The sequence below is a fragment of the Artemia franciscana genome, chromosome 6 (assembly GCF_032884065.1).
Source record: "Artemia franciscana chromosome 6, ASM3288406v1, whole genome shotgun sequence".
In the NCBI taxonomy this organism is placed as follows: domain Eukaryota; kingdom Metazoa; phylum Arthropoda; class Branchiopoda; order Anostraca; family Artemiidae; genus Artemia; species Artemia franciscana.
In genome coordinates, this window is record NC_088868.1 from 19,682,939 (window position 1) to 19,690,405 (window position 7,467).

Consider the following 7,467-nt stretch of genomic DNA (forward strand, 5'->3'; position numbering starts at 1 on the left):
GCGCGCGTAAGTCGTTACGCGCCATATTAGTTATGCGCCATTGTAGTTGCGTCCCCATGTCCCACCTGTGAATATAGATATATATATATATATATATATATATATTTATATATATATATATATATATATATATATATATATATATATATATATATATATATATATATATATAGATATATATATATATATATATATGTTTTTAACTACGTAAAACTTGCGAATATACAACATTCTTTGCTGTCCCATTGTCTGTGCATATAAATAGATTGTCAGGTTTACCGACTCTTGAACATGCAACATATAATGGTCCATGGGAAAACAATCCGTATTCAGATCTATACCTCATGATTCTAATGATTGCCCTTGAGCTTTGTTGATGGTGATTGCTAATCGACCATTCCCTGAGTCGCCATCGTCATTTATATATCCCCCTGTGCACCCCGGCGTCCCCTTTGTAGTTATGTCCCTGTGTCCCGGTCGTCATTTATATTCCCTGTGTCCCGGTCGTCAATTGTGTCCCGGTGTTCCAGTCTGTGATTTCTCTTTGAGTGTCCCGGGCGTCATTTATATTCCTTGTGTCCCGGTCGTCATTTATATCCCCCTGTGCCCCCCGGCGTCCCCATTGTAGTTGTGTCCCTGTGTCCCGGTCGTCATTTATATTCCCTGTGTCCCGGTCGTCATTTGTATCCCGGTGTCCCGGTCTGTATATACATTCGTTTTTTAGTTTTGTTTTTCTCCTTTATTTTTTTTCCTTTTTTCTTTTTTAGTTTATTTAGATTTTTAGATTTTTTAGTTTTTTTATTAGTTTTAAGTTTTTTTGTAGTTTATACCATTTTTTTAGTTTTTTTAGTTTTTTTTTTTACTTATGTCCTGGTTGTCATTTATACTCCCTGTGTCCCGGTCGTCATTTGTGTCTCGGTGCTTTGTTGATTGCTAATTTATATTATATTTATATTTATATTTTTTATATTTATTAATATTTTTTTAGTTTTCTTTTTCTCTTATTTTTCAGTTTTTTCCTTTTTTTTAGTTTTTTCTTTTTTAGTTTTTAGTTTTTTTTGTTTTTACCTTTTTTTAGTTTTTTTAGTTTTTTTAGTTTTTTAGCTTTTTTAGTTTTTTTATTAGTTTTTAGTTTTTTTTTAGTTTTTGCCTTTTTTTAGTTTTTTCAGTTTTTTTTTAGTTTTTAGTTTTTACCTTTTTTTAGTTTTTTTTTAGTTTTTTAGCTTTTTTAGTTTTTTTTCTTTTTAGTTTTTTTTGTAGTTTTTACCTTTTTTAGTTTTTTTTCTTCTTTTGTATTAGTGTGAAATAATTCAGACGTCATATGCGGACAAACACGACGTCACTCGACAGACAGACAGACAGACATAACCCACAAACAACTTATTTTTATATATATTTATTCATATTTTTTTAGTTTTCTTTTTCTCTTTTATTTTTCAGTTTTTTCCTTTTTTTTAGTTTTTTTCTTTTTTAGTTTTTAGTTTTTTTTAGTTTTTTACCTTTTTTTAGTTTTTTTTAGTTTTTTTAGTTTTTTAGCTTTTTTAGTTTTTTTATTAGTTTTTATTTTTTTTGTAGTTTTTGCCTTTTTTTATTTTTTCAGTTTTTTTTTAGTTATTAGATTTTTACCTTTTTTTAGTTTTTTTTAGTTTTTTAGCTTTTTTAGTTTTTTTTTTCTTTTTAGTTTTTTTTGTAGTTCTTACCTTTTTTAGTTTTTTACTTCTTTTGTATTAGTGTGAAATAATTCAGACGTCATATGCGGACAAACATGACGTCACCTGATCAACACACAGATCCACACACAGAAAACTTATTTTTATATATATTATTTTTCGTTTTTTCCTTTTTTTTAGTTTTTTTCTTTTTTAGTTTTTAGTTTTTTTTTGTTTTTTACCTTTTTTTAGTTTTTTTAGTTTTTTTAGTTTTTTAGCTTTTTTAGTTTTTTTTTAGTTTTTGCCTTTTTTTTAGTTTTTTCAGTTTTTTTTAGTTTTTAGTTTTTTACCTTTTTTTAGTTTTTTTTTAGTTTTTTAGCTTTTTTAGTTTTTTTTTCTTTTTAGTTTTTTTTGTAGTTTTTACCTTTTTTAGTTTTTTTTCTTCTTTTGTATTAGTGTGAAATAATTCAGACGTCATATGCGGACAAACACGACGTCACTCGACAGACAGACCGACAGACATAACCCACAAACAACTTATTTTTATATATATTTATTCATATTTTTTTAGTTTTCTTTTTCTCTTTTATTTTTCAGTTTTTTCCTTTTTTTTAGTTTTTTTTCTTTTTTAGTTTTTAGTTTTTTTTAGTTTTTTACCTTTTTTTAGTTTTTTTAGTTTTTTTAGTTTTTTAGCTTTTTTAGTTTTTTTATTAGTTTTTATTTTTTTTGTAGTTTTTGCCTTTTTTTATTTTTTTCAGTTTTTTTTTAGGTATTAGATTTTTACCTTTTTTTTAGTTTTTTTTAGTTTTTTAGCTTTTTTAGTTTTTTTTTCTTTTTAGTTTTTTTTGTAGTTTTTACCTTTTTTAGTTTTTTTCTTCTTTTGTATTAGTGTGAAATAATTCAGACGTCATATGCGGACAAACATGACGTCACCTGATCCACACACAGATCCACACACAGACAACTTATTTTTATATATATAGATATATATATATATATACTAGCTGTTGGGGTGGCGCTTCGCGCCACCCCAACACCTAGTTGGTGGGGGCGCTTCGCGCCCCCCCCAAGCCCCCCCGCGCGCGTAAGTCGTTACGCGCCATATTAGTTACGCGCCATATTAGTTACGCGCCATTGTAGTTGTGTCCCTGTGTCCCACCTGTGAATATAGATAGATTTATATATGTGTTTCAAACTACGTAAAAATTGCGAATATACAACATTCTTGGCTTTCCCATTGTCTGTCCATATACAAAGCCGTATGTACTAATAATGACGTCATATGCAAACGTTCTTTTTACAAACAAACAAACATGCATACACACAACTCGTTTTTATATAGATAGATAGATAGATAGATACAATACAAATTAACTACGTAAAACTTGTGAATATACAACAGTCTGTTCCGAAATACAACTAACTTCGTAAAACTTGAGAATATACAACATTCTTCGCTGTCCAATTCTCGCTGCATATAAATAGATTGTCAGGTTTACCGACCCTCGAACATGCAACGTACAATTGTCCATGGGAAAAACAATCAGTATTAAGATCAATACCACATTTTTCTAATGATTGACCTTGAGCTTTGTTAATGGTGATTGCAAATGCTAATCGAATTGGGAATTGCAATCTTTTAAATTGAAAAGGCAGACCTGTTGGAATCATGGGAATGCGAGGAATAAGAACAGCCTCACCCTCAAAAGGCCCTGTCAGGATTGTGGCCTCTATTAGGTTTTCCATTGTTTTTTTTACGGCAAGTCGAGTGCCATTGCAAAGCTTTGGTGGGTTTATGTTACGTAACAATATTATTGGTACGCCTATTTTTAGTTGTAGCACGTGTGGTGGAAACCCTGAAAGATCTATGGAATTTAAAAATTCAGATGGATAATTAACCGCTTCATTTGGTTCCAAAACTGTGTCGACTGACTTGTAAAGGACTGCCTGGTCTTGAATCTTGGTCAAAACAATATTGTTGATTTCGTGGACGTCTATATTCTTGGGTGCGAGAATCGCTCTTTCACTTAGCCATTTATTATTTTTATAATTTTTTAGAATATTCGGAAATATATTTTCAATCAATTCATTTTTGGACGTCACTAAATTACAGAAATCAGCAGGTAGTTGTATACGTCCTGAAATTGAGTCTACTGGGAGCTTTCCGTTTCCCATTGCTAGCAATTGATCTGAAAATGTTTGACCAGAGTCATCGTTTTGCAATCGGACACGCATATTTGTAGTTAATTTTTATGTTTTTACGTGTGCCCATAAATTATAATTTTTCAGGCAAGCATTCATTTCGTCTGCAGGAGTTGATCTAGGTATTATAGGTAATGTTTGCCTGAAATCTCCTGCAAGCAATATTAATGTGCTGCCAAAGGGTTTCGAATTCCCTCTTAAATCTTTCAAGCATTGATCCAGAGCCTCGAGCGATTTTTTGTGTGCCATTGTGCACTCATCCCAAATAATAAGTTTGCATTGCTGCAATACTTTACCCATCCCAGATGATTTGGAAATATTGCACGTGGGAGTTTCTGTAGAATGCAAGTTCAGAGGCAATTTCAAAGCGGAATGAGCAGTTCTTCCACCAGGCAGCAATGTTGCGGCTATTCCGGACGACGCAATTGCCAACGCTATATCATTTTTAGATCGAATTGATGCCAGAATCAGTTTTATCACAAACGTTTTACCAGTACCTCCTGGCGCATCCAAAAAGAAAATTTCTCCAACGTTGTTATCGACACAATGCATTATCGTATCATAAATGTCTTTTTGTTCCGACGTTAACTTGGAAATGTTATTTTGTACATACGACAATAGATCACTCGTACTGTAACTTTGTTCACGATCCAATTCTACACATGTCGAAACAGCAGCGATACGGTTAGGTGAAGGCATTCCCAAACCCTGAAGAGGTTTGTTTGCCATACTTATGCAAATATCTTCTATAACAACTAAAGTGTAGTTATAAATTTCTGGTGTAAAATCAAAAGTCATGTCTGACGTCTCTAACTGTTTTCGATGAAGTATATCTTCGGACATTTTTGACTTATATTTTTCCCATAACTCTGTAGGAGCTGATGGAGAGCAAGTTGTTAAAATGATGCCAAACAATGCACGAATTTGACTTGGGGTTGACGTTTCGCACGCGTCATTGATGCAGTTATCCCAGTGTTGGTCATTCTCCAATAAATTCAGAGCTTGGCATGCACTACGGTAAGTGTCATGTATAGTACCATTTACAGTCCTCAAATACTCAAAGGATGTCGGACCGGGTACATTCACCAAAAGCAGGCGTAGAAAGAAGCATTCATGTTGATTGGGGTGAACGGTGTAGAGTCTTCCTATCGTGGTATCTTTGAAGATGGTAGGTTGGCCGTCGACTGACTTACCCTGTTTTCGACGTTCAAATACTTTATTTTTAGTATTCCACGTGTAATACGAAGGCACTTCAGTATACAGCAGTTTTTTCGCAAAAGAATCATTTTTGCAAAGCGAAAAAAAAGCTGTTAATGTTGTATCCGGTGGATTCAGGACTCTTTGTTGCACGTTGGTTTCCGTGAAATAAACACGTTGACCATTCTGTAAATGTACCGCTAAGTGAACAACAGCTGGACTACGTTCATGTATCGGAAATGAAAGAATTCGCCAAACAGCTTCTTACTGCTTATGTATCTTCCAGCCTGATATTCTACGATTTCATCGAAATCTTTGATTTCGGACTGCAAGCCAAAAACTGCCATGTCACTGCCTTTGTTGACGTATTTACATATATATTTTATTGCCTTTACGGAGTTACAGTATTCAACGTTTATATGTGCATTAAATGTTTTGGATAATAAAGGGGAATATGGAACAACCCACTGGTTATCTACTTCGATGGTGGTACCGTTACGCTTCTTTATTATTGCTGTTTTACCGCCATCTTCAGTAGATCTTCTTCTATATTGTGGGTAACCATCATTGCCAGTAATTGTTGTGGGTACTAAAAGTCGAGGATATTGCTTTGTGCACCTTCCTTTGGCCATGCATGGTGAATTTTCGTTCAGTGCACCGCAAGGTCCATGTATCATATTTTTTACAATAATATCATGTAACCCCTTATCGACATTTTTATCAGGTATTTCAGCGGAAATCACATCATCAATTTCGTTTGAAGTAATTTTTTTATGTAGCCAGATTAGTATATGTGCGTGTGGCAAACCTCGTTTTTGCCATTCCACTGAGTACATCCAGCATCGCACTGACCCAAACACTTCATGTTTTACAAGGTAGTTTATCAGTGATTTCAACTTTTGCCGGAAGACACGTGCCGTAATGTCATGCCTATGAACCGCCGATTGTCCTTGAAGTAAAAGCTGCAGTATCTCGTCCCAAGATTGATTACATGTAAATGTAATAAATAAATCTGGACGACCATAGAGACGAACATACGCAATAGCATCTTGAGCATATTCATGCATATGACGTGGACTGCCAGCATATGACGAAGGTAAAATTGTTAATCTTCCAACGTTTGTGGTATTACCGTCATTTATAACTGCATCTCGCAAATGAATGTATTGTTCAGAGCGGAGCTTGGTCTGATTCAGGCGGATATATAGCAAACGTTCTGATTCAAGTTTTGCATACATATCCACGACAAATTGGTGAAACAATTCACGGCATTTTAAAATATAATTTTCTTCATCCTGCCGAATCATTAGTCTATAGGAATAATAATGCATTGCACTGCATTTCTTATTCATTTCTTTGTTAGTGGCTGGATTCATCAATTTAATATTAAAGTGATAGCCGTCGGCTCCATCCCAAAAAATGATAGGATATTGTAGGGCATCGTAGCATCGATGAGTTTCAGCAATTCTTAACAACTGGGCGTTTCGCTTATGTAGAATAATATCTCGAGGTAAAAACTGATCACCGACCATAACGATTGCCACTTCGTCGATAGTCGGAGCATTGTATCTACGCACATGTTGGCCAGGAGGCGTTTTGTCAGCGGAAATAACAATTTTATGAGTATCAGTAGGCATCAAATCGATGGCTGTTTTGAACAGACGCACTAAATTATTATTTTCGTGGAAAAGATGTTGCAATTGGGAAACGATTGTCCTTTCAACGTTGGGAGAAATTTCGCAATGTGCATTCAATTCAGAATTTCTATCACTGATGAAGTACAATTGTAAAAATTTATGATTCTCGCCTAATAATGGTAGAAGGGACCCTGCTTTATGATAAATTTGCCCTTTTACTTTAAAAGTAGACATAAATTGATCTGGATTTTCGATTTGGGCTCCAAACGACGTCATTTGGAAACATGAGTTGTATTGTCTGATTTTTGACAAAAAACGCTTAGATTCTGACGTAGTTCCAGTAAGGAAAGTCTTCAATGGCTCTGGTGGTGCAGCCAATAGAGGAAGTTTAACTTTTCCTGAGGCGCAACACATTCCCATTGTTTCACCATTGAATTTCAAGGCCTTGCAATAGGGACAAATTTTGGACATTGTCCCGATTTGAACACAGCTACTCAAGCTATAATCATCGACTGGGTTGTACCTGAATGCCAGGCGATAACTTTCAGATTGCTCTGATTCCTCGGCACGCTTTCTTTTCTTACTTTCTCTATCAGCAGCAAGCCTGATTTCCTGCTGGTCTTTTGATTCCTCGGCACGCTTTCTTTTCTTACTTTCTCTATCAGCAGCAAGCCTGATTTCTTGCTGTTCTTGTAATTCCTCGGCCCGCCTTCTTTTTTCACATTCTGTTTTAGCAGCAAGTCTGCTTCCTGGTTGCTCTGGTAGTTCCTCGGCACGCTTTC